Source organism: Larus michahellis, chromosome 6 (genome assembly GCF_964199755.1).
Source record: "Larus michahellis chromosome 6, bLarMic1.1, whole genome shotgun sequence".
Classification (NCBI taxonomy): Eukaryota; Metazoa; Chordata; class Aves; order Charadriiformes; family Laridae; genus Larus; species Larus michahellis.
In genome coordinates, this window is record NC_133901.1 from 73,500,833 (window position 1) to 73,528,265 (window position 27,433).

At 54.8% G+C, this 27,433-nt stretch overlaps 1 protein-coding gene across 1 annotated transcript in view; it reads left to right on the forward strand.

Moving 5' to 3' along the window:
- PWWP2B (PWWP domain containing 2B) overlaps nucleotides 1-25,928 on the forward strand; it is a 64,662-nt gene extending 38,734 nt beyond the window's left edge. The window contains exon 3 of the mRNA XM_074591857.1: nucleotides 25,395-25,928. The gene's annotated coding sequence lies outside the window, so the exon portion shown is untranslated. The remainder of the gene's footprint in view (nucleotides 1-25,394) is intronic.
- Nucleotides 25,929-27,433: the final 1,505 nt, after the last annotated feature.

Genomic DNA, 27,433 nt, shown 5'->3' on the forward strand with positions numbered 1-27,433 from the left:
GCGGAGCAAACGCCAGTGGGGAGGGGCAAGGGGCGCTCCGCTGGCGGAGACTGAGCGGTGCCCGTGGGAACGGTGGATCGGGGTGCGTGCCGAGCCTGGGTGGGAAGGTGCATCCCGGGTCTGCGGCAGAGACCCCCCGGCCATGGCGCAGGTGGCCGCAGGATGCCGTGGGGCTGTGGGAGGTGGTGTAGGTAGCAGGGAGCCCCGGGAGCGCAGCCTGTGCTGCCCACTTTGCATTACTGCCAGTTCAGTGCAGACTGCGACCCCTGGGCTGCAGCGGGCAGTGGTCCAGAGCCCAGCCGGGGCTCACCCCGCACCTCCGTGCTGGCCGGGATCATTGGCCCAGCCCCCAGCCATAGCAGCCACCACCTGAGGGGTGAGCAAAGCCTGCGGCAACCTGTAAATCAAGGGAATTTCTCTCAAACTTCCCTCTGCCAACATTTTCTGGGTTGTAGGGACCCGATATTTAGGTAGTAAGTTCCCAAAACCGATAGGGGTCAAAATTCACCTGCACCAGGTTCAGGCATGGTTGCTGGGGCAGCCGTGGGCAATGCAGCCCTTGTCCCCCGAGTTCTGGCCCTGCCGCAGCCTGGGTGACCCATGGCCGTGTGCACAGGGAGGTTTCATTCCGGGCAATCGGGGATTCAAGGATTCTAGGATTTCAAAGGCAGGGAGCCTCCGGGGTGCAGTCGGGGCTGATGCTCTGTCCGTGTGCTCCTCTGCTGTGCCAGACGGAGCCCCGGCTGAAAGGCAGCCGCTCTGCATCCAGTCCTCCCGCAGCTGGTAAAGCCTTGGTTCGCGTTGCGGTTTGACACGGGTGAGCATGGGAGCAAAGGGACGCAGATGGGACAGCCGGTCCTGCCTGCCCAGGGAGGCTCCAGATAAAACCCCACTGCTCCTGGATATGCTGTTTAGGCTTACCTCTTACGGCTGACTCTGATACTTCAGCACTCTTAGTGCAAAAATAAAAGATAAAAATGAAAGGTTGCACAGCTTTCTAGATGTGAAGGAGCATTTCCTTTATTAGCAAGGCCTGTGTTTGAAAAACCCGTTTACGCTTCCAGCAGAACAAAACCGACTGACCACACAGCTTTAAAAATGCATTTTAAACTCCGGACAGACCAAATAAACTCCTTTTTCAGCTTGCTTTTCTTAATCATTTTATTTCAAGTCTTATGTTCATACTAGATGATAAGAAAATGGACACCGTCGGTGTCCAACCGCTCCTCACACAAGCCCTGTCATGCATCAGCCTGGAGTTTCTGACTCGGTGAAAGGAGCTGAGGCGGTTTCTGGCTTCAGCTGAAGAGAGGGAGAGAGATGTTTCCTTACACAAATATTTGCCATGTTAATAACAAATTGACCCGTGCAGGAGTTGCCTCCAGCAGAAACCCTTCTTTCCTCTGTAGTACCACTAACGCGGAACAAAGGGAGCACAACCGGAGTCTGCGTGCAGCACTCCCGCTTAAACCAGCAAAGACAGATTATCATCTCCCAGCTGTAGACCGCTTACTAGTGGTTTGTTGTAAACAAAGTAAACTGGCGCAATTAAGTTAATACAGTGTTCAGTAGAGATAGATATCTAACATAGAAAAGGAAATCAAGTCTAAAAATATGTTAGATATTTATGGCTAACACTCCAAACATAGATTGTGTTTGACGTGAGACTCACTGATGAGCCAACTCCATGAAGCGCCTCCTTCGAGCAGGAGTCAGGACATGTTATCTGCCAAGGCCTGGGGCAGATGTGCTTCTCCTGGGGGCTTGACCCTGGGCAGCTGGAAATCTCTGCCAGCATGTTTCCAAGGGGGGGGGGTTGCACTCTCTGTAGTTCTTTGAGGCAGTAAAGGAGAATTTCATAAAGTTTAGGGCCGCGTGTAAGGATTGGTCTCTACTGGAGCTGAACCCGACGGGTGATGCATGCCTGGCAATTAATGCATTGTCTGTTTATGGTATCCTCCCTGTCAGCACTGATAAGCGCATTTCTTAGGCTTAAAACAAGGACTGGAGAAAAAAAAGAAAGAAAAAAAAAAGACACTCCTATGCATCAACAGCCCGAAGATTTACTTTGAAAGAATCCAGGTAGTGTCTTACCATCTCCTTCAAAAGGAAGACATTTTTCTGGTTCGCATGGCTGCAGCTGCCCTCCCCGAAGGCAGCGCGCTCTGCCCCTGCTGGCTGGGGGTCTCGGGGCAGTGGCAGCATCGCCTGCCCCCCCCTCGGCCCCGGACCCCGGGCTGACCCTCTCGGGATGAAGGGGGCTGTCGGAAGAGGAAGCCCTTGGCTGCTTTTATTTGTTTGCCCGGCATCCTTCTCTGGGGGCTGTCTGGCAGCACGGTGTGTGCTTTGGGCTGGCTCACTGTTGCATTCCAATAGACAAAGGAATTAAAAGACAGGACGGGCGGGCGGTGGAACCCCTGGGCGAGCGGCAGAGCGGGGAGCGGTGCTCGGACTTGAGCAGTTTGCTGACAGGGCAGGGTGACTTGGCAGGGTGAGGAAAATGGGCATATGCTTGCGTTGCTTCTGGGTGATGCATGCCGAGAATCCAAGGATTTTTTTATTTTCCGCTGCCTTCCGCCCCCACCCCTGCCCTTCCCTCCTTGTTTTTTTCCATTAGATGTTGAGGTTTTATCTGTCCAGGAACTCAGTGTAGAAAAATATAAATAATTATGACAGGGGATGAAAGCTGAGCAGTTGGAAACAGAAGAGATTTATAGTCAGATTGTTTAACCACTTTGCTTTTTGTTAGCACCTATTATACTTCAGTGCCTTAAAACCATTTGGGAGGAGGAGGAGGAGGCATTTTATGCAAGCTTTGACAGCTCCAGAAGTGCCGTCTGGGGAGAAAAGAACCCGCCTGTATTGAGGCTCACTCCATCTCCCCCTCTACTCCACCCTCGTGAGACCCCACCTGGAGTACTGCGTCCAGTTCTGCAGCTGAGGATGATCCGAGGGCTGGAGCACCTCTCCTATGAGGACAGACTGAGAGAGTTGGGGTTGTTCCGTCTGGAGAAAAGAAGGCTCCGAGGAGACCTTACAGTGGCCTACCAGTATCTTAAGGGGGCCTACAAGAAAGCTGGGGAGGGACTTTTTAGGATGCCGGGTAATGGTAGGACTAGAGGGAATGGATTAAAACTAGAGATGGGTCGATTCAGACTGGGCGTTAGGAAGAAGTTCTTCACCATGAGGGTGGTGAGACACTGGAACACGTTGCCCAGAGAGGTGGTGGAAGCCCCATCCCTGGAAGTTTTTAAGGCCAGGCTGGACGGGGCTCTGAGCAACCTCATCTAGTGGGAGGTGTCCCTGCCCAGGGCAGGGGGTTGGAACTGGATGATCTTTAAGGTCCCTTCCAACCCTAACAATTCTATGATTCTATGATCTCCTCCCAGGAAATCAGAGGACAAGCCACCATTCCCAGCACTTTTGTTGTAAAACCAGAGGGCAGAAGTAGGCTTTGCCATCTCATTTTTGCCCTTTGGCAATAAATAAACATTTTCTGTGTTTGGGATGGTTCCTTCCAGACGGCAATGCTGGAGCAGCAGTGGCAGTGGGGCTGGGGCGCTGGACAGATGGACAGACAGTGGCAGTGGGGCAGCGATGCTGGACAGACAGATGGTGGCAGCGGGGCTGGGGCACTGGACAGATGGATGGATGGTGGCAGCAGGGCCGGGGTGCTGGACAGATGGATGGCAGCAGTGGGGCAGGGACGCTGGATGGATGGACGTATGGTGGCAGTGGGGCAGGGATGCTGGATAGATGGACGCTGCCCCCCTGCTGCATCCCCTCTGTTTTGTGGCTCTGGCTGGGGGTCCTGCTCTGGCTCCTCTGCCGGTGCGGCCTCGGGATCCTGCATTTCTCTGAGCCCCGGCATTGTGGCCAGTGCAGGGATGGCGGCTGATGCACAGACTGGGGTAGGTGGCATGTCTTGGGCCACTTGTCCCTGACATCTGTCCCATCCGCTCCTCTGGGAAGTCACTTGTTGCACAGGCTGAGAGCTGATGCCACCAAGGGATGGTGATGACCAGCTGTCCCACCCTGAGCAGCGTGAAGGGTGCTGGGGTTTGGCGTGCACGGCGTCCCCAGGGATGCACACCCCCAGGGTGTCCCAGGCTGAGACATACTCCCTGCAGCCAGACGCTTCTCATCAAAACCCAGCTTTAGAGACAGACCCGCCGCTCTCCCTCCCCGGGGAAGGCTGGGCTCCGTCTCCCACAGTATTTGTCACCTGCGTGCTGGGAAGGACAGCGCTGGTGACTCACAGCATCCAGGAGAGGCAGACGCTGGTGCCACCCCAGTGGCCTCACTGCCGCCTGGCATTTGGGCACGGGGCAGGGAAGTCGGGCAAGGCGCCCGCCGGGCAGGGCAGTGATGCTGAGCCGGGCACAGCGTGGCACAGGGGGCACAACACAGGCAGAGGGCCTTCGCCCTGCAGGGACTTAAAGTCAGGTTTGGGGAACATGGGAGGCTTTTTATGAAACCTCTCCTTTTATGGGCTGCAGTGGCCTAATTCAGGTTACAAACATTACTGCACAGGCAAAAATCCCACCGGCCCAGCTCCGGGCAGTGAGGGAGCGCTCGGGATTCTGGGTTCAGGGTGAGCCTGGCTGCGGAGTGCTGGGATACGGGCTGGAGAGGGGTGGCACCCACAACCTGGGGGGGTCACCAGCGCCTTTCTGGCTATCGCGATACATGATACATAGCACAGTGCTGTGAGGGCTGCTACGGAGACAATTAACGCTATCCCAGCCAGAGCCGATACTGCATGCTTGTGTGCACGTGTGTGCGTGCACGTGCGTGTGTGTGTGTGCATGTGTGTGTGCGCACATGTGTGTGTGCACGTGTGTGTGTGCAGGCCTGCAGACGTGCACCACGGGCAGCAGCGAGGCAGGGCAGGGGTGCCAGCTGCAGGGACAGGGCAGGCTGTCGTGGGGACGCTGGCACCTGGGTCTGGTAGAACACCCTGATGGCAGAAAAGGAGCAAGGCATGGGCTGCGAGACCCCCGGGTTTGTGCCGCGGGGTACAGCTGCTGCCGCTGATGCCGCAGAAGGAAGCTGAGCACAAAGCGCCAGCGCCTGAGAGCTGCGAGATCTCTCCCATCTCGGCATTTTAATGTTTCTGTGCTTGTTAGAGGAGCACTTCACAGAATCACAGAATCCCAGAATCCCAGAATCCCAGGCTGGCCGGGGCTGGCAGGGCCCTCTGGAGCTCACCCAGTCCAAGCCCTGCCAGAGCAGGGTCACCCAGAGCAGTTGCACAGGAACGCGTCCAGGCGGGTTTGGGATGTCTCCAGAGACGGAGACTCCACACCTCTCTGGGCAGCCTGTGCCAGGGCTCTGCCACCCTCAGGGTAAAGAAGTTCCTCCTCATGTTTAGGTGGAACTTCCTATGCTCAAGATTGTGCCCATTACCTCTTGTCCCATCGCTGGGCACCACTGAAAAGAGCCTGGCCCCATCCTCCTGACACCCGCCCTTTAAGTATTTATAAGTGTTGATAAGATCCCCTCTCAGCCGCCTTTTTTCCAGCCTGAAGAGACCCAAATCCCTCAGCCTTTCCTCATAAGAGAGGTGTTCCAGCCCCCTAATCATCTTGGTAGCCCTATGGCTATGGAGTGCTGGGGAAGACCTCATTAATACAGCATCTGACATATATGGCACAGAAGTGGCTTGAAAATTTGCTCAGGAGAAAGTTTGCAGTGAAAAGGGCATTCAGAGCGCTTGCCTGTGCTTTACCATTGCCGGAGCCCCGCACTAATGCATAACAGCCCCTCTAAAAACACTGGCAGCATCTGACCGCCATCAGATGACTCCTCCGGCTGGTTCGGAGGAGGGCAGTGGGGAAGTCTTCAGCCTCCAAAGACGTGCAGGGCTTGGTTTAACAGGGCCCTTTCTTTTCTTTTTTGTTCATCTGAGGGTGTTTATGAATTGAGGGTAATCTGTGGGGGGGAGTGGGGGGGACACGGGAACCTAAAGCTTGCCTGGACTCTGCACGGCTGGTTTGTTTTTCCCTGGATGGGAGATGATTGTTCGTGATAAATGTTATGGTTATTTTGTGTGTGTGTGCGCGCGCGTGTGTGTGTGCTATATTTGTGATATTTAAATACCACATCCAGCTGGCAGAACTTCCCACATGCCATTGCAAACCCTCCTAATGAGCACTAATGAAACAAGAGGAGACGGCTGGTTTGCTGGTGTAGGTTTTCTGGCTGGTGCTCAGTGCCCCGGGCAGGGACCAGGTGCTGCGATATTTGGTGACAGATACTCTGTAAGTGCCACTGATGACTTTTAGCGTCTGATGCCGATGGTCACTGAATGTCCCCATGCCTCAACTGCCCCGTGCAAATTGGAAATTATATCAGGCGAGGGAGTGTGGATGAAAACCTGGCCATGAGCCGGCAACGTGCGCTGGCAGCCCAGAAATCCCCTGGATCCTGGGCTGCATCCCCAGCAGCGTGGGCAGCAGGGCAAGGGGGGGATTCTGCCCCTCTGCTCCGCTCAGGGCAGACGTGTGGCAGCAGCTCAGCTCCACGTGCCCCCGCTGCAGCATGGTGCGGGGCCTGCGGCACCCGCGGGGCCAGTGGCGACGTGCGCGGCGCTGCCAGCCCAGGCCCGGCTGGTGCCTGCGTGGGGGAGGACGTGCATCGCTCTTCATTGCTCGGAGACCTGTGAAGCAGCTCCGTTGGTCGCTGGCAGGTGTTTCCCCCGGAGCAGGAGATGGAGGTTAGAAACTGCATCTGTGCAGGCACGGCTGTGAGCGTAAATGTCAGCTCCGGCAACTGCTCCCGGCGCTGGGAATGTTTCTGGTGCCCAATGCAGCCCAAGTTCAAAGGCTGCTGTGGGAAAGTACTCCCACTGTAAGAGGGATAAGCAAAGCGCGCCTCTGCGGCAGTGAGGGAATTAACTGCATCATCTTTCCTTAACAAGACAACCCAGGTTTTGCGCTCCAGACCAATGCTCGACATGTCATTACTGTTAGGAGTGAGACTCTCAATCTCCAGGTTGTGGGGGAGAGCATCTGTCATTCACTTCAGTGGCCGGTCCAGCCCAAACCACGACACTCACTCATGCTCCTGCTCAGGAACCGGGTCCCAAAGGAAAAGCTCCCCGTGTCCATGGAGGTGGGTGCTGGCCCTGCCTCGACATCCCTGCTCCTGTCCCTGCGGCTGAGCGGGACGGCGCTGCGCTCCCGGCCCTGAAATTGTATTATCTGGCGGCAGTCGGCCGGATCAGTCAAGCACTTGGCTGCGGCTGGGGGGGCTGTGGCAGAGGTGGAAAATACTTTGAACTCAAGCTCCCGGGAAGCTCTCTGCTTCTGGCCGATGAGGAGCGATGGAGATTCCCGGCCAGCCCTGCATCCCGGCTGTGCCCCAGCCGTGGCTCTGCCACCGCACAGCGAGCGAAGGCACTGCCGGGCAGGTCTGAGCCCATGGGCAGGGTTGGCACCAGGGATCTGGCTGCTGTCCCCCGCTCCCCAGCAGCCTGGCACCAGCTGTCCCCAGCGCCTGGGCCGGCGTCCTGCTGCCGTGTCCCGGAGAGCCTGGCCGGGGAGCGGGACACCGGGAGCACAGTGCTGGAGCAACCGCGCTCAGTGCTGCGGGCACATGCGTGCCACTGGCCGGGTGTCCCCTCCCGGCGCTCTCCTGGCCGCTGCACACCCCGTGCTTGATTTCCCACAGCAGGAGGGTGGAGGGGCCCTGAGTGCCCGGGGGGCACATGGGGACCCCAGGGTCCTCCCCGCGCCTGGGCACGGCGCTTGGGGTTCGGGCCAAACAGCCACCCCTCGCTTCGCTGTCTGCATGTTCACTTCCCGGCCGGCAAACCCAAGCCGTGGAGGCGAGAGCGGCTGCGTGTGATGGCGACGCGCGGCTGGAGAGCTCGGCCGTGGCTTACTCCCACCTCTGCGTAATAGGTGGCTTATGATCTTTTCTTTTTTCTCTGCAAATTCTGCAGTCACACATAGAAATGCCTGTTCTGAAATAGTCTGTGGGAACTTGGAAAAGGAAGGTGGCTGCCTTTTATTTACTTGTTTATTTATTTATGGATAAGGTTTATTTGTCCCTTGGTTTTATCCCATGCCATAACCACCTCGTTTGTTGCCCGTTTCCATCAGGTGTTATATTTAGCCATGGCCAAATACACTGTAGTTTTTATTTTCAGTGGTGGCAACAACTATTTCTAAATATTGCAGATCTGCTGAGATGTATGAGAGTATTGAAGGCTTCGGGGGAAAACTGCAGATCTTGATTTCTACTAGATGGTTTCCAGGTATATCTCGCTGAAAGCACATCGATTTGCAATGGAAGTTTCTCTTGAAGCTTGAAATTAAATCTGAAATTTCTCAGCTGTTGGGAGTGTGATCCGGCCAGTAGTGTTAGCGAAACCGCTGTAGTTCAAAGGACATACTTTCAAAGGACATCAAAAGAAAGATTTTTCTAGCAATAAAAGCCAGAGTAACCATCACACTCAGCAGCGCGGGGAGTGGGAGGCTGGAGTGTTTGCTTTCCTTACGATTAACTTTCTATACTGGTAATGTGTGTAAACAAACGTAAAAGGCACCTGGTCCCACAGGTACACGTGTAGGTGATCGGCCCCCCGCGCTCTGTTCAGCACACGCCTGTTCGTACACGCTCAGCGCGGGAGCCTCTTCGTGCCAACGTACCAATAGACATAAAATTTAACAATAATCCAAAAATAATGGAAAGTTGGTGCTTTTGAGCCTTGAACGTGCTCACCCACATGTGACACCCTGGCTGCATTACAGAGTTGCCCTCCTGCCTGGCCAGAGACACGGTTCCTGTGGCAGGAGCAGCCTGTGTCAGCGCAGAGCCCCGGTACTGCACGGCTGTGCCAGCACGATGCCTGTACCATACGGCTGTGCCAGCACATTGCCTGTACCATACGGCTGTGCCAGCGTGGTGTCTGTACCGTACGGCTGTGCCAGCGTGGTGCCTGTACGGTACACCTGTGCCAGTGCATTGCCTGTACCATACGGCTGTGCCAGCGCATTGCCTGTACCATACGGCTGTGCCAGCGTGGTGTCTGTACCGTACGGCTGTGCCAGCGTGGTGCCTGTACGGTACACCTGTGCCAGTGCATTGCCTGTACCATACGGCTGTGCCAGCGCATTGCCTGTACCATACGGCTGTGCCAGCGTGGTGTCTGTACCGTACGGCTGTGCCAGCGTGGTGCCTGTACGGTACGCCTGTGCCAGTGCATTGCTTGTACCATACGGCTGTGCCAGCGCATTGCCTGTACCGTACGGCTGTGCCAGCGTGGTGTCTGTACCGTACGGCTGTGCCAGCGTGGTGCCTGTACGGTACACCTGTGCCAGTGCATTGCTTGTACCATACGGCTGTGCCAGCGCATTGCCTGTACCGTACGGCTGTGCCGGCATGGTGCCTGTACCGTACGGCTGTGCCAGCGCATTGCCTGTACCGTATGGCTGTGCCGGCGCGGTGCCTGTACCGTACGCCTGTGCCAGTGCATTGCCTGTACCGTACGGCTGTGCCGGCGCGGTGCCTGTACCGTACGGCTGTGCCAGTGCATTGCCTGTACCGTACGGCTGTGCCGGCGCGGTGCCTGTACCGTACGCCTGTGCCAGCGCATTGCCTGTGTCGTACAGCTGTGCCAGCGCAGCCGCCGGTACCACACGGCTATGCCAGCGTGACCCCCGTACTGCACGGCTGTGCCACACTGCAATCGGCCGGTCCCAAGCTCTGAGCCGTGTCCACCCTCCCCCTGCCCGGCGCAGGCGAGCAGAGCACGGTGGAGAGCACAACGCCGGCTGAGTGATCCCCAGGGAGCTCCCTCATTGCTGCCCCTCCCGCAGGGCCATGACTTTTCAGGCTTTTTCTTGCCTCTCTTCGCTCTGGAGCAGCAGTCGAGGTGCCGCGTGGTGTCCCTCATCTCGAGGATGCCGGCAGAGCCCAGCTCCGGTCTCCCACTGGGGAAGTCTCAGGTCAGTTGTCTCCTTCCACCCCTCCGGATCTCAGGTCTCCACCTTGGTATTGCTTTGCTCGGGCTCGAGTTCTCCTCAAACTCCACCAGCGCCGGCCTCAGCGCAGACCCCCGCACACAGCCCCGGCACCGCCGCTCTCGCGGTCAGAGCGGGCTGTGTGATTTGGGGGGTTTTTGGGTGGTTTTCGTTCGGTTGGTTTTTGTTTGCTTGGTTTTTTAGTGATACCTGAAGTACTTGTGCTACCAAACATTCCCTGAGGACAGACCCCAAGGGCAGGTGTTACGTCTGGGTGGTAAATCCAATCTCGGCAAAGAACGTGCGTTGTGTCAGAGGACGGCGTGCCGTCACTCTGCCGAGGGGGGCAATTGCACCAGCGGCACCTTCGGGATGTCCCTCACACGTGATTCTGCCACTGAAGGGGGTTACACGCACAAGAGGTGAATTTCTCCTGTATCCGAATGGGTTTGGCACTCCAGCCTTCACCACGGGGGTAAAATGAAAAAAATTTCCCCCCTGGCTGGTGGTCTTGATAATTGTTTTTATTCACGTATTCTGCATTAGATGTGGAAAATAGAACTGTATTTTCTTTGCGGTCTATTGATTTCCAAGGACAAACCAGTTGAACTAAAAGATCAAAACAAGCTAAGGGAGTATAATGTGTTTTTAAGTAGATTTTTTGATTAAATCTTTTAAAGACTCGCACTGGAGATCCATGTAATTTTCCAAGGTTTTGAGTTCCTCTTCTTAGTTAAATTTCATGGTCAAAATTCAAGACTTCTCCTGTGATCCAGTAATGATAATAATTAGCAGCAGTATTTTTCAAGAGGCCAAGTGCAAATGGAAAGGTCGGTACATTCGGAACCGAGAGAAGAAATGTGCTTCTCCCAGAGCATTGTATCTCTCCGGCATTCACTTATGCGGAAGATTTAAACAAATGGGTTGGCTGGAATAAAAAGGAAAACTTTGGCTGTGTCATTTTGTGTCCATTTCTGACATCTGCGGCTCTGCGAGCTCAGGCCGATTACCTCTGAGCAATTAAACACCCCGCGGCAGTGCTCAGCAGCCCCCGGCCGCACCGAGTGAAGTCTCAGCGCCCGGGCCGTGCGGGCAGCAGCTCGCTGGGCATTTCGCCCACCCCGACCTCCCGTGTGCATCGGGACGGGATATCGGAGCCGCCAGCGAGCGTTGCCCTCAGCCGCACCGGCTGCTGCACCTCCCCCTTTGCCGTCACCGCTGGCCCCCGGGCTCCAGCGCGACCAGCTAGGAGGGGAGCTCCAATATTGGGGGTTGTGAGAGAAGGGAATAAAAATAATAATACTAATAATAGAATCATAGAACCATAGAATTGCTGAGGTTGGAAGGGACCTTTAAGATCATCGAGTCCAACCTTTAACCTACCCTGACAAGAGCCACTTCTAAACCATGTCCCTAAGTGCCCCATCTACCCTTTTTTTAAACACCTCCAGGGATGGTGAATCCACCACCTCCCTGGGCAGCCTGTTCCAATGTTTAATAACCCTTTCAGTGAAAAAATGTTTCCTAACATCCAATCTAAACCTCCCCTGACATAACTTGAACCCATTTGCTCTTGTCCTATCACTTGTCACCAGGGAGAAGAGGTCAGCCCCCATCTCTCTACAACCTCCTTTCAGGTAGTTGTAGAGGGTGATAAGGTGTCCCCTCAGCCTCCTCTTCTCCAGGCTAAACAACCCCAGCTCCCTCAGTCGTTCTTCATAAGGTTTGTCCTCCAGACCCCTCACCAGCTTTGTAGCCCTTCTCTGGACACGCTCCAACACCTCAATGTCCCTCTTGTAGCGAGGGGCCCAAAACTGAACGCAGTACTCGAGGTGGGGCCTCACCAGTGCCGGGTACAGGGGGATGATCACTTCCCTAGTCTGGCTCACCACACTATTCCTGATACAGGCCAGGATGCTATTGGCCTTCTTGGCCACCTGGGCACACTGCTGGCTCATATTCAGCCGGCTGTCCACCAACACCCCCAGGTCCTTTTCTGACGGGCTGCTTTCGAGCCACTCTGCCCCCAGCCTGTAGCGCTGCATGGGGTTGTTGTGACCCAAGTGCAGGACCCGGCACTTGGCCTTGTTGAACCTCATACCATTGGTCTCAGCCCATCGGTCCAGCCTGTCCAGATCCCTCTGCAGAGCCAACCTACCCTCAAGCAGATCAACACGCCCGCCCAGTTTAGTGTCATCTGCGAACTTACTGAGGGTGCATTCGATCCCTTCATCCAGATCATTGATAAAGATATTAAAGAGAACCAGCCCCAGCACCGAACCCTGGGGGACACCACTTGTGACTGGACACCAACTGGATTTAACTCCATTTACCACCACTCTCTGGGCACGGCCATCCAGCCAGTTTTTTACCCAGCGAAGAGTACACCCGTCCAGGCCATGAGCAGCCAGTTTCTCCAGGAGAATGCTGTGGGAAACAGTGTCAAAAGCTTTGCAAAAATCCAAGTAGATAACATCCACAGCTTTTCCCTCATCCACTAAGTGGGTCACCTTATCATAGAAGGATATTAGGTTTGATAGGCATGACCTGCCCTTCACAAACCCATGCTGACTGGGCCTGATCACCCTGTTCTCCTGCATGTGCCGTGTAATGGCACTGAGGAGGATCTGTTCCATGACCTTCCCAGGCACCGAGGTCAGACTGACTGGCCTGTAGCTCCCCGGATCCTCCTTCCGGCCCTTCTTGTGGATGGGTGTCACATTTGCTAACCTCCAGTCAGCTGGGACCTCCCCCGTTGTCCAGGACTGCTCATAAATGATACCAAGTGGCCTGGCGAGCACCTCCGCCAGCTCTTTCAATACCCTTGGGTGGATCCCATCCGGCCCCATAGATTTGTGCACCTCCAGGTGCTGAAGCAGGTCCCTCACCGTTTCCCTTTGGATTACGGGGGCTTCATTCTGCTCCCCATCCCTGTCTTCTAGCTCAGGGGTCTGGGTGCTCAGGGAACAACTGGTCCTACTGCTGAAGACTGAGGCAAAGACTTCATTAAGTACCTCAGCCTTTTCCTCATCCATGATCCCTATGTTGCCAGCCCCATCTACTAGAGGACAGAGATAATCCTTAGTCCTCTTCTTATTGCTAATATGTTTATAGAAACTTTTTTTGTTGTCCTTGACAACAGAAGCCAGGTTTAGCTCCAGCTGGGCTTTGGCCCTCCTGATTTTTTCCCTACATAGCTTCACTACCTCTTTGTAGTCCTCTTGAGTGGCCTGCCCTTCCTTCCAAAGGCCATAGATCCTCATTTTTTCCCTAAGTTGCAACACTAGCTCCCTGTTTAGCCAGGCCGCTCTTTTTCCCCGACGGCTTGTCTTCCGGCACATGGGGACAGCCTGCTCCTGCGCCTTTAAGACTTCCTTCTTGAAAAACATCCAGGCTTCCTGGGCTCCTTTGCCCTGGAGGACTGCCTCCCAGGGGACTTTGTCAACCAGGCTCCTGAAAAGCCCAAAGTCCGCCCTCCGGAAGTCCAAGGTAGCAGTTCTGCTGAGCCCCCTCCTTGCTTCTCGCAGAATCGAAAACTCTATCATTTCATGGTCACTGTTCCCAAGACAGCCTCCAACCCTCACATCCCCCACAAGACCTTCCCTGCTTACAAACCACAGATCCAGCAGGGCACCTTCCCTAGTTGGCTCTCTCACCAGCTGTGTCAGGAAGTTATCCCCAGTACATTCCAGGAACCTTCTAGACCGTTCCCTCCCTGCTGTATTGTATTCCCAGCAGATGTCCGGCAAATTGAAGTCCCCCACGAGGACAAGAGCTCGCGATCTTGAGACTTCTCCCAGCCGTTTATAGAATATTTCATCTGCCTCCTCATCCTGGTTGGGTGGCCTGTAACAGACTCCTACTACGATATCTGCCTTGTTAGCCCTGCCCCTGATTCTTACCCATGAACACTCAGTCTCGTTATCACCATCATTTAGTCCAAAGCATCCATAGCGCTCCCTGACATACAGGGGCACACCCCCGCCTCGCCTTGCTTGCCTATCCTTCCTGAAGAGCCTCTAGGCATCCATGGCAGCACTACAGCTACGTGAGTCACCCCACCACGTTTCTGTGATGGCGACCACGTCATAATTCTCCTGCTGCACAATGGCTTCCAGCTCCTCCTGTTTGTTGCCCATGCTACGTGCATTAGTGTACAAGCACTTCAGCTGGGCTATCGGTCCTTTCTCCTTTTTACTGGAGGGAGCCGAAATTCTGACACCCCCAGACTTATTCCTAAGGAGCCTGGTTACACCCCCTATCTTTTCCAAGATAATGAACTATTAAAAACTATTAAAAAAGCTAAGAGTCTATTTGAAAACACTAACAATCTTTTTCTTACTGCAAAGGAAAAAAATAGAATTTTTTCATAATAAAGCTGAATTGAAGCTCATTGAATTATTTTTTTTTCCCACGCAAGATGTGGTTGGCACTTTTTGGAAAAACACAGCTTCACTTAAATGCATTTTTGTGATTTTTTTTTTAATTATTTTTAATTCATTGCAATGAAATTTCTGGTGGAAAAAATCAAAACAAATCATTTGATTGTGACACGTTATTTGAGTTATCGCTGCGGCTGGCAGTGAGTGGGCAGCGGGGCCCAGGCGAGTTACCCTGCGCGTCAGGCTGCGCTCCACCCACCGTGGGAGACACTGCAGTGTGGGCTCGGTGGCTCAATGGCTCGGTGGCCACCATCAGGAGAAAGGGGAGGTGAAACCGCCGCAGCCCCTTGTCTGCCACAGCCCGTACCTGCTGCTGGCCCGCCCGCCTCCCGAGCCCCGACCCATCGTTGCGCCGGCGCGGGGGTTTGTCCAGGGGCTGCAGCCCGGCGGGGTCTGTGCCCCTCATCCTGCCAGCTGAGACGGCGGCGCTGGTCTCCCCGGGCTGGGAACACCGGGGCATGGCCGTGGGCTGCAGGGCAGGCAGGGAGGGGGGCACACACCCGGGCTGCGATGGGGATGTCAAATACGCCAGTGCGGGGTTGCGCTCAGTGGTTTGGTCTTGCTTTGGATTATTTCAAAGGCTGGTAACCACTGTTATATGCATTTTCGATAAAAATCCAGTTTGTGAGCCTAAGCATTGGCTTGGGTAACCGGCAACGACAGCTGGTGTGACTGCCCAAGGCTCCTCTGGCACTGCCGACAGCTCGGGCAGGGATGGGAGCAGGGATGGGAGCAGCGTGGACAGGGATGGGAGCAGGGATGGGAGCAGTGTGGATAGGGATGGGAGCAGGGACGGGAGCAGCGTGGACAGCGATGGGAGCAGCGATGGGAGCAGCGATGGGAGCAGCGTGGACAGGGATGGGAGCAGGGATGGGAGCAGTGTGGATAGGGATGGGAGCAGGGACGGGAGCAGCGTGGACAGCGATGGGAGCAGCTCAAGCAGGGCAGCCAATGCCGATGGGTCGACCCCTCTCGCTCAGGCAGCTCACATCACAGGCTCACTTGGAAAATGCAGCCGATCCTTGGTGAAGGCATAGGCTAAGGATCAGGGGAGATAGGTGGGATGCTGCTTTTGCATGTGAGAGAAGTGAGAAAAAGGAAAAAAACCACAACTTGGTTATTTCTGGTGGCTCACCTTGTGGTATTTACTGTCTGGGAACCACTGCGCTGCCGAGCACATCCCGGAGCAGCCTCTGCACCCAGCCGGAGGAAGCATCCCCCTCCCCTCCCTCCTGAGCCTGTGCCTGTGCCGGGCACGTCTATTTTCTCTTACTCGGGAAGCAGCTGGAGTCTAAATGGTACTTTCCCAACAGAGGAAAAGATGGCGTATTCTACTTTTAGTGAAGTCATTGTTTTTGTTGCAAAAAAAAAAAAATTTGCTTTCTGTTTGTGTCTGCAGTCCATCCTATCCCCTGTGCAGCTATAAAAGTTTCCAACTTATATATAGGAAATTATAGCTTCGTATGTCCAAAACGCTGAGACACATCAAACCACCTTTTGGGAAAGGAGGCTGAGGTGAAACCAAAGCGAACACGCATTTCTGGTCCACGGTGCTGCTGCTGCTGCTTTTCTTCTAATTAATCAAGTGTGGAGAGTGAGATCCCAGAGGAAAGGATCGTGCCCACCGCAGGGGTACCCCGCAGCAGCAGGGCCGTGGCGGTGCTGGCAGAGTATGGGGCAAAGCTACTGGATCGAAATACTTCTGAGACTAAAGCAGAGATGTTAAACTGCAGAATTGCGTCAGTGAGTGCTCCTACCCCAAGCAAACCAGGTTGCTAGATTTGTGTTGCCCCTTTGCCGTGTCCCCAGCTGCGGTCACCCTTCTCCCGTTTCTCTGAGGGCGGCACTGCCTTTCCCGTGGTGAGGGACACTGATGCTCGGCCGTGGCTGGCCTGGTTGCTCCAACAACTTCTGAGGCCGCTCTTGATGCTGGGGCAGAGGTTAGGAGATGGGTAGGTGATCCTGAACGAACTGGCTTCCTATTTCCCTGGGAAATGCCCTCCCAGCAGTCCGTTAACCGCGGCCAGGTGCGGCGGCGGCGGCAGGGAGGCCAGTCCCCCCTGGGGACGCAGCAGGGACCGGGGCCAGGACCGGCAGAGGGGCTGCTGCAGCCAGGGTCCGCGACCCATCACCACAGCACAGCCCCTCCATGGCCCTGCTGCGAGACCAGCACCACGACCTGCAGGTGGCAGACCCGGAATTAACGATTTCCAGGCTTCTCTTCGATTCATTTGGGGTTTTGTTTTTTTTTTTCTGCCTTTTGCCCACTCAGCCCCTGCGCTTGCCCATGACCAAGCTTGTATGGTTGGACTCGATGATCTCAAAGGTCCTTTCCAACCATGAAGACTCTATGATTCTATGATCATCTCCCATGGCCAGGGCAGGAGGGGCTGAAGCCGAGGCAGCCTCGCTGGTCCCAGGCACGTCATGAGCCCCAGCGGAGAAGGGTCCGTTAGCGCAGCCTCGTCACCTCGGAGGAGGCACTCGCTTCTAAAGGCAGCAATTTAAGAGGAGGGTGTTTGAAAGGGCATCTCACAGCCCTGTCAGCTCTTTGGCTTCTCAGGTACTTTTAGCACCGTGCTGTTATACCCAGTGCGATGGGTGAGGGACACCCAGGAGACACTGGGGAAGCTCCAGTTCACGTATCATTTGGAGAAATTTCGGAAAATAAAAGGGAGACTTGGGAATTTGGCAACCTCCCCTGCGTGGCTGGTGGCCAGCCCAGCCCTGCCCTGATGGCCGGGCTAAAACCAGCGTGACTGAGCTCCCACTGCCGCCGGGGCGCCTGGGGGACATCCCAAACACACTCCCCGCCTCTGCAATTGCTGCGGATTAGGGCGAGTGTCATGAAACTTCCTAAATTAAACACACTTTGGGCTTCAAACGGTGAAACGCTCCATGTGCCTCCAGCCAGGAGCTCTGCCCGGCGCTGCGGCACTCGGCGACTGCGGAAGGGACGGAGCGTGGGAGCCCCTGGCAGGGTCCCCGCTGCCGCTGCTGCCTCTGCCCCATCGAGGGACAGAGCCTGCACCCGTGCCCAGCCCCGAGCCCGCTGCCACCCACCCTCAGCAAGAGCCGGGGGGGCTGAGATCCAGTTTAGGCCTCCAGATTTATGCTGGGAGTGTCCCATGATGTTTCCAATTTACAGGATTTCTTGTGTAATTATTTTCTTAGCCACCCCTCGCTGTTAACAGTTTTTCTTATGAGTCACTAAATAATGTGTAATTTATACAGCTGTATTTTGTGTTTGGAATAAGCATTCAGCTTAGCCACCGTTGCAAAGAAAGTTTAGGACTTTTGTAGAAATCTGTCTCAGAGCCCATTTAAAGCAAGAGAGATGATATTGCTGTAACATGAGCAGAAATGCCCGTCACCTTCCTGTAATTAACTGCACAGTGCTGTGCAGATGAACCTCCTGCTTTGGAAATGTTCTCATTCCCTATTAAATCACTTTCCTGTAAGCATTGTCCCCTTGTCCTCCTGCATTTTGGATTAGAAGCCGCTCCAAGACGCCCTGAAGCGGCACTGCTGGAGGAGTCTGGTGCAGCTACACCCACCACTGCGCATCCCGACAGCCAGCTCCCTCGTTTCCAGCAGGTCGTGGCGGTGCCTCCGAACTCACACCGTTTTTGGACCGCGCCACCAAGAGCACCTTTCTGCCCGCTGGTTTAAATTAGGTGGCCCAAATTTAGTCTTTGAAAATTGACATAAAAGAAGAGGTAAATTTTATGTCCTCACCCCTCTGGCTGGGAATAAGGGTGCTGCCATCAGCCGCTGTGCAGCAGATGAATTAGTCTGGGAATCCAGTGCCGTGCCTCAGGGATGCCGCTGCGAGAGCCGGCGCCGTCCCTGTGGTGGGGGGCTGTTGGCCAGTGCTCCGTCACGCCGGGGGGCAATGGGCCCATCCGTGTGCCCCCCAGGGTGGTGACGCGGGGAGAGCCTGGGGCTGCGCAGGGCTGGAGGAGGACGTGGGCGAGGGTGCGCGCCCCCGCAGAGAGAAGGGGGAGACAGGCAGCGGGCAGAGGGAAAGTGGCTCGAGGTGACTTTTGGGAGCAGTCAGTGATGTACAGCCCGGGCTCACGCGGTGCTGAGGACCACTGGGTCTCTCCTGGAGTGTGTGTGGCCACCTCCCCCCGGTCCTGGAGGGCACGGGGCCAGGGGGAAAGTGCGCTTCAAAACTCCAGTTTAAATCCAGGGCTGTCGCAGGCATTTGTGCAAGGCGAAACCGCGACCCAGCAGCTTTCGGAGCGTGGCAGCCACTGCCCCCGGGACCCTGCCACCTGCCAGAACACATGCCAAGGGAAAACGGCAGCTGGTGGAGGGGCAGGGGGCGCACAGGGATGCCGAGTCTCGCTGGCTAACGGAGCACCGGTGACAGCTTTCCCCAGCCGGTGGCTGGCGCCTCCACGTGCTGTCCCACAGGGCAGGGGCAGGGGACGGCCATCCCCAGGGGACACAACCCTCCGCATGCACCGGGGCTGTCTCGACAGCAGGCCAGCTTCCGAGGCAGCAATAGCTTTTAGAATGGACTGGATAAAATCCAAGGGTATAAAACACTGCAGAAAACACTGGAAAATGGGCTCGTTCTGACCGCTAGAAAATGGAACCAGATTTGATGGTTTTTACTGCTTTGTGCCATGGCCAGCTGGGGAAGGAGCACCCGTAGAGCGGCTCCAGCTCCTCCTTGGCTCCTCTGCCGAGTTAATACCGTAATGAGCCGCTTGGCCTCACTTCTGTCACTGGATAGGCCCCAGGGCTTTTTTTTTTTGTCTTTCCTGCGGCTATGATGAGAGCTTTAGTTGGTGCTAAAATTCAGGTTTTGGACCACATCTGAAATCTTCTGGCAGTCCCCGGAGTGGCAGTATATTTAGGCAAAATTTGTTGGATAATTTTGAAAAGACCCGACAACAAGCAGCTGGACTACTATGTCCATGGCAGATGTTTGTTAGCAGGGAGAGAGTCTTCTACAGATGTACTATATACACTTTGTAAATCATTTATTATATAATTAAGTTGCGGTTTCCACCGGAGACTCGTCTGGCCAACCCTTTGCTGTGTACTGCCGGCCGGCTAGTGTGCGTAACCATGGGATCCTGGGGGGCTAAACGTGGATTTCTTTGGAGTCGGGGAGTCCAAAAAATGTTCCCAGGCCACGTAGGAACTGCAGGACTGGCTCAGTGCTCAGGAGATTTAATCTAAGGGTTGGCTTCGCACCCTTCACGAGTGCTTGGTTTCTTCCTGGCTTCCTTCCCCCTCTCCCAATCAATAATGTAAAATATTTTGAACAAGGAACAGATGTTCCAGTTCACCTCATCTCACTGATGTTCTCGTTTATAGGTACAGAGAACAAGACGACTACACACGAGGGTCCCAAAGCTCCATTTTTTGCAATAAAAATAGATTTTAGGGGACTCGCTCTTTAAAGTTGTTTTTCATAGCTATGAAAAGAATATGGAAATGTTTCCCTTTGGTATGTCTACCCCCTTCCCGCTAAATAAGTGATTTCCTTTTCTCTTTGCTGATTAGGAAGTTCTCCTCTGGAGGTTTGGCTTTGATGTCTCAGGAAACCAAAAGTCAAATTAGCAAATCTACAGGAAAGCATTAGTGCAGCTCCATTCCCTGGGCCTGAAATTCAGGGATTAACCCTCTGACTTGATTCATGCTGGCTTCAAGCAGGCAAGAAAATGGGAGCGCTGTGTCTCATTTTCAGTGAGCCCCGCGTTCCCGCCCGGCGCTGCTGGCCAGCGGAGCAAACCGGGCGATGGGCACGGAGGGTGCCGGAGCCTGGAGAGTGTCACACGCTGCTGCTGGGGGACAGGCACGGGGCGTCCCGCCATGCCCGCGGCTGCCCCGACCCCGCAGCGCGCTGCGCCCTGCTGGCACAGGGACCCCGGGGAGACACTGCCGGGGCCGTGCTGTGCCGTGCCGTGCCAGGCTGTGCTGTGCAGTGCCATGCTGTGCCGTGCCGTGCGGTGCCATGGGGCTGCCTGGGGCTGCGCTCCCCACAGCTCTGCTGCGGCAGCTGGCCCCAGCTGGGCCTCTCTGATGGAAAACTGGGCATTAAATAAAACCCCTGAACTCCAAAAGTGTCAGGGCACCGAAGCTGAGGGAAACCCCTGGCTGAGACGTATCTGCTGTGTGTTCCTTCTCCCTGGAAAACTCAGCGGGATTAGTTCTACTTAACCTGTTTAGGGTTGTTCAAAGTTAATGTGACACAGAGCTGTGCTCTGGATGTTTTACCTTCTGAATAAATACCTTTGTTCCTGCCAGTCTGGCCAAGCAGTGCCCCAGGCATCCTCCCCCCGGCCCCTGCCAAAGGCGGATCAGAGCCCTTCTGCCCTGACTCACACAGCGGCGACCCTCGGCAGGCCGGGGCTGGGCATCACTCGCTTCTCCCATCCACTTCTTAGGGCAGAAACACAATTCCCACTCGGCATTTGTGTGAAACCAGCGCCCGCGTCCCCATCCCTGTCCTGATCCCTGTCCCCGTCCCTGTGGGCTGGCAGGGACAGCGCGGACCCGCCAGCCTTCCCGAGCCCAGGCCAGGGCAACGTGTTCAAGGTCTGTGTCTGAGTGCTATTTTTCCATTTCCTTTCGTTAAGCAAAATCTCTGCCTGTTTATCTGAGCTATAAATAGTTTCCTCCGTGTCTGCGTTTGCTCTTGCTGTGGTCAATAACGCGCGGTGTTGGGGTTTGGGGATGGGGTTTTTTAAAACTGATTATTTTTTGGCCTATCTCTAGTGTCAGAATGGAGTGCAAAAACAGATTAAACAAGGAGAGATTAAAGTGAGAGATTTATAAATGGGTCTAAAAATAAACCCCGGGTTCCTTAAGCCAACACGGGTCTGCCGCACGCGGTGCAGCTCAGCGCCTTTAAAAGTCATGAGTCCCTTGACTTCTGTTGATGGTAGAATAACCCCTCTGACGAGCGCGTGTGTGTAGGGCTGGGGAAGGGGGTGAATAAGCTGTTTCAGGGGCTTTTACCAGTTCTGACCGAGCTCATTCCCAGGCCGCTCACAGAGCACAGACCATGTAGCAGGACTCTCTCTGAGTTCAGCTGCACCGACTGTATTCACTTGTTTAACCACCGGCAACACACACAGAGAAATGAATTCCTACTGCCTCAGCACACATTTTCCCAGCACCAGTCCTGTGCTTGAGCCCGCCGCGGTGCAGAGAGCGAGCCCTCGGCACCCGGGCACCTGCTCTGGGGATGATGCCGGTCACCGGCAGCTCTGCAGTGCAGTTTTTAACGCCCTTCTCTTGCAAGAGACATAAGAGATGCCAACCCCTATCGGCAGGGGGGCTGGGAGCGGGTGCCCGTAAGAAGCCCGGGTGCCATGGCATTCCTGATCTGATTTCTGCCACCCCGGGCAGTGAGGCCGGGGCTGAGGCCGGACCTCGAGCTGGGGATGCCCCCGCCGGTGCCCGGGCCTGCAGGAACGGCTCCACTGGGGACGCGGGCTGCTCCGGGCAGCGGGAGAGGATGCTCTGTGCCCCACTCCGGGCACCGGGAAGGGTTGGAGGGCGCGAATGCCATCGCCAGCGCAGAGAGGGAGCCGCGCCGGGGTCATTGGGCAAGACCTGCCCCCGGAGGAAATGGAAAATCACAGATCAGGGGAGACTAAAGCTGATTTCTGAACGGGGAGGTCATGCCTGAATAGCACAGAGGAATTTTCTCTTGTGCGGCCCGGCGGGGCGGGGGGAGCCGCGCAGACAGGCCCGGCGTGCCCTAATTAGTGTGTGTGTGTAATTTCCTATCAGAGGCATTAGCAACACGTAAGGCGTGGAGTAATGGAAAATGTGGAAAGCTGGCACACTGGCTTGAAAACTAGCTAAACAAGAACTAACCTTCTGCTTCTGGAGGTGTATAATTGAGAAGTGTCAATTATATACGGCTGGTGCATAAGAGGATTACTGCGCTACAGAAAAGACTTCTTTGTCTGGAAAAATTACCAGTTGATAATGGAGATATTCCCCTCCCTTCTCCATTGTGTAAACAGCATCGCTGTATTTGCATTGCCGTCTCCCTCCTGAAAGCGGGAATGCCTTTGCTGGGCACGGGCGTCCCGCACCGCCAGCACTTTAACCGCTTCCCTGCTGCTCCTCGCTGCCGCTGCTTGGCAAGAGCTGCTTTCGCGAATCCCAGCAGCAGAAGGAAGGCGAAAACCAAAGAGCCTGCATATTCCTAGATGTTTTATTTAGCATGCAGTGTCAAGCAGAATTAGCATTAGTCACCGTGAAAAGCTTTCAATTCCCGCTTTTATTTACAGGAAAAAAAAAAAAGGTGATTGGTTTGGCTGTAGGCTTTGCATAAATTTTTCACAAATAAAGGCTGCTAGTACTTATTGACATTTAGGGCTTTGTTCAGGGACAAAATGTATGACATTTGGGGAAACAAGACTTTTAAATGTAGTGAGTTTTAGGAAAACTAAGAAAGCGTTTCCTGAATGAATTTTCAGGTTGCTAAGTCCAAGCCAGCAGGTAGCGATTGAATTGTTGCCCTCTCCTACGGGCTTTTACACGCATTAGAAACTGTGGCCCGAACCCATCTGAAGTGCGGAGCACCAGGGTCTGTACAGGCCGTAGCTGCAGTACCAGCCATCAGCGCGGGCCAGTGCCCAAAAGGGGAATCACAGATTTTTGTGACATAAATTGTGTCTAACTTGTAAAACCTAACTTTGTGTGAGTTCTAAGCAGAATAGGTGCGGTGTTTCCCTGGCTCTGGTTTGAAACCCTCCCAGCATTCTCCATAACGTCTGTCTTTTCACTGCAGATGGGGCGACTTGGCTTTACGCTGCCCGTTATTTCTACGCCTTCGGGGTGATGCAATAAGGAAAAGCCAAGGGAGACTGGGCATTGATTCCTATTAAAAGCCAAACCAGCTACCCCCTGCTTGCCAAAATGGGGCCCCTTTTTTTACTGAATTTTGAGTGACTGCCTGGCAGACATCGCTGGTGCGGTGGGCACAGGTGTGTGCCGCAGCTCCGGGGGCTGCTGCCTGCCCGCTCCCACCCACTCCTACTCACTCCTACCCACTCCTGCCCGCTTCTGCCCGTTTCTGCCCACTCCTGCCCATTTCTGCCCACTCCTGCCCGTTTCTGCCCACTCCTGCCCGCCCTGCCTGCTGCCTTTGCCCAACGCAGGAGCTCAGGGGCTCCGCTGGGTCTTGGGGCGTTTTGCTCCCATCCCGGCTGGGTCTCAGGGCGTTTTGCTCCCATCCGGGGTGGCGAAGGCAGGACCACAGAGTTTCAGCCTGTGGCCTCGTGGGAAGGGCTGGCACTGGCCGTGGAGCTGCTGCTGGCCACAGGCACTGACGGGCGAGAGGCTTCGCTGTGGCGCTTCAGCGAGTGGCGTGACAGTGGCAGGGGATGACGGAGGTTCTCAGTGGCCCTCGGGGCGATGAGGGAAAGTCCTCACCAAATTCCAGGCTTTTACGAGAGCTTTTGCCATGAACTTGGCTCGGTGTAGGGCGGCTCAGGGCAGGGAGGCCATGAGGGAGGACGTTACAGGGGAGATTGCTCTGGGGCCGGGGGCTGTTATTCATAAGCAGGTGGACTTTGCTGCCTTGTGGGGACGATCAGACACCCCCAGCAGGGACCCGAGGGGCGAGGAGCGACCGGCTGGAGGACACCCCGACTTTGGCAAGTTCAGGGACCGATTGCAGCACTGGCGGGAGCTCCCTGGGAAAAAGCAACACTGAGAAAAGTGCTGCTGGTCAGAGTGTCAGGGTCAGAGTGTCCCACTAGGAAAACGTCCCTCCACCTTGCAGCTCTCCACCCCTGCCGCCGTACCGGCCAGCTCTACTGCAGGGGTGGGGTGAGATGCTCTGGAGACACGGAGTCCCGTGGCCACCCTGGGGGACCACCCCAGCCACCCCTGGGGACCATCCCTCACCCAAGGACACGGCTGTACCCAGTGGCGTAGAATAAGAGAGAAAAGGAGGTAGAAAGCAAGTGTCACCAGACCCTGTGGGCACAGAGCCCCGGTCGGGGCCAGGGCCAGGGGTGCCGCTCACCCCAAGTGACGGCCACTCACTGAAGCCCCCCCGTGACAGTTCTCAGCTCACAGATTTTCCATTCCAGCATGTTTTTATATGAGTCTATTTTTCCACATCAGATAACAGCTTAATAACAAAAACTAATTAGAAGTAGACTACAAGTTCTCTTGTTTAAATAGTTAGGAATAAAATACTCCTCAGATTCTTTCTCCTCCACCGCGTGAATGGTGGATTAGGTGAAGCGCTGCCACGTGCGAGGTGGCTGCGTTTCCGCCCTGGAGAAGGTTTCGGTGGCTGTTTCCCTCTGCCTGTGCCTTGGGCCGCCTAACGCTGAGCTGCAAGGGCATCATCACGGTAACAGCCCCACGGGCTCCTTCACCTGCAAGCGTCGTACTTTAAATTCGTGACTCTAATTTGGATCTTGATGTCTGGTCTGGGCTGAATCTCTGCCTCGCGTTATCGGGTGACACCTTGAGTTTTTCTTTAATAATTTAATTTATACTTTCAGATTTGCCAAATTTCTGCTCACAACCAACCAGTTTTTCTCAGATACTTCAAAGCGTGGGTTATCTCTGGCATTGCTCCCTGGGTAGCCAAGAGCAGATTAAATCACTCCGAACACCACGACTTTCCATGAAGCACGCCGAATGGTAACGGCTGGGTCACATTTCCGCATGGCACCGCCACACACACCAGGCTTTGATGCCAGGGGTGTTATTAGTGAAATGGCCTCATCTGAAATTAAGCCTCGCAATGCGACTGGCTCTGGCAGACACTGGGAGCACTGGGGTCTTCCCCGATTCCTGGCGTCCCTGTTGCTGACTGAGGGAATTCTGATGTACATTTGCAAAGTATTTACTCTTTAGTTTCAATGTCTATGATGGATATTTCTCTAAAGCTTTCTTCTCAATCAAGCTAACTCTGAATGTTACCTTTTCTCTGATTCAGTTTAATCCCAGCCTTCCCGTCTGTGTTTTGCAGTGATCTGGGGCGCAGTGGGGCGGCCGGGCGAGGGCAGCCCTGGAGGAAACGTGCAACGTGCGGCGCAGGAGCCAGAGCACCCTGCAGCATCCCAGCAAGGGCCACTGAAGCGCCTGGGCAGAGGAGAACATCACCCCAAGCCAGCTGAAAACAGAGAAACATTAACATCACCTTCAGAGAGAGAGAAAAACGAGCTCCATAGGTCATATGTGTAATTCAGGGATAAAGTTTCAAAGTCTGGATTTAGAAATGAGAGCCAAAGGCTCTGAGAGGTTAATCTATCGCTGACACCAGGCCGGTGACTAACTAAAAACATCTGCCCCAAAAACGTAAAAATCATGGTTCATTCACGAAAGTCAGAAAATATTTCGTAACTTTCATGACTTCAGAGAAACTCTTGGGATCCTGTTTGCTGCCAGCCTTTGTTCGAGGGCTTTGACTTACTCTTCCATTAGGGAGGTTTGCCCCGAAAGCATGTCGGCTTGAAGTTTATCTTTGAAACAGCTGAATAAAGAGAGATGCAATTTTGACCGCAATTGCGTGTTGCTCCTCTGTCACCCGTCTGTGAGGGCCGCGCGGTGCCGCCGCAGCGTGGGCACGGCCGGCGGGAAGGGAGCAGGAGCCCTGCCTGCCCCGCGGCTGCCCGGGGGCTCTCGGGCCGGTGGCCAGGAGGGGAGGCAGCGTGGCCCAATGGTGGTCTGAGAGGGGAAATAACATGCCGGGGACTGCCTTTCCATCAGTCCTCGTCCTGAGCACGAAGGGCATTTTGTGAAGCACTGACAGAGAGCACACGCTGCACAATAGGAGCAGATCTAATTAAAAAAATAAGATATTTGTGTGTATACATAGATATATATTTACACTCATAGAGCTTGCTGTGGTTTTACAGAGAAGTATAATACGAGAGATTCTGACTGCGGTTGGTTTGCAGTTTTAAATATACCTATTCAGAGACTTGATGAAATAACCTATGGCTAATTTGATGGCAGCAGAACGGGGCTTCAGTTTTCTGCAGGACTTCCAGTGGTCAGGCGATGCTCCATGGATGTTTTCTTTCTCCAGCAATGCCCCACGCAATGATTCAGCCCCGGGAACTTCTGCACCGACCCCATTTTCCTCCCCATCCCAGGGCAACGCTCTGCAGCAGCCAATAACCCTTAAAGCAAAGGCACCACCTCTTGGCTTGGTTTTTAGTATTTTCTTTCCTTGTGCAGATCCCTAGAAGTTCTCCATTGGAGTCAAATGAATTCCAGTCTGCTGAGAACAGTCCTGCTTTTTTTCAGTCGCATTTTGTGGAGCGCTTGGACCCGCAGGGGTCTGGGAATCTCAGGCCTAAGTCCAGTAGCTCCTCATCTGTGGGGTAAAACCCTTGTCTGATGCATGATCCCAGCTGGGGGAACCTCGGGCCGCTCCGGGTTCCCCGTTTTCAGATGCCATTATTTTACAAATGCCAAACAGCAAATATTAATTATTGAATTATGCTTTAGGAGAGACGTTAGGGGATGCAATTACTGTCTTGCCTTTCAGGCTGAGAAATAATTGCTTTATGTAATAGATCCTCCCCTGGGACTCCCTTATGCATTTCCATTTGCCGCAGTTGTAGGAAAATTACCAGCTCACCGGGCCGTTGCCTTGTCGGTGTGGTACGGCCGCCGCACGCCTGGACCGACGCGTGGGGAGCTCTTACTGCAGTGCCCGGCGTGCAGACCTCAGCCGCACAGCCTGCCCTGGGGATTTGCTTTCGCTGGCCCCAAAATGACCATTTTCCTCCTGCTCCCCTCCGAGACCCTGCCTTGCCCAGTTTTCTTAGATAAAATCCGTGGGGCCCCGACCCCTCTCTTAGGGGTGACGCAAGGCACCGGAGGGTATCGCCGATGTGATCGCGCCGGCTGGGTCTGGGTGTAAGACGGCAACGAAAGCCCCGCGTACCCTGGCAGAGCGGGTACCGAGCCCCCGCGCACAGCTGCGCGTGGCACCGGGGACGCGCCGTGGCACCCCAGCCCCGACGGGGACGCGAGCCTCGCGCTGGGGTAAATACG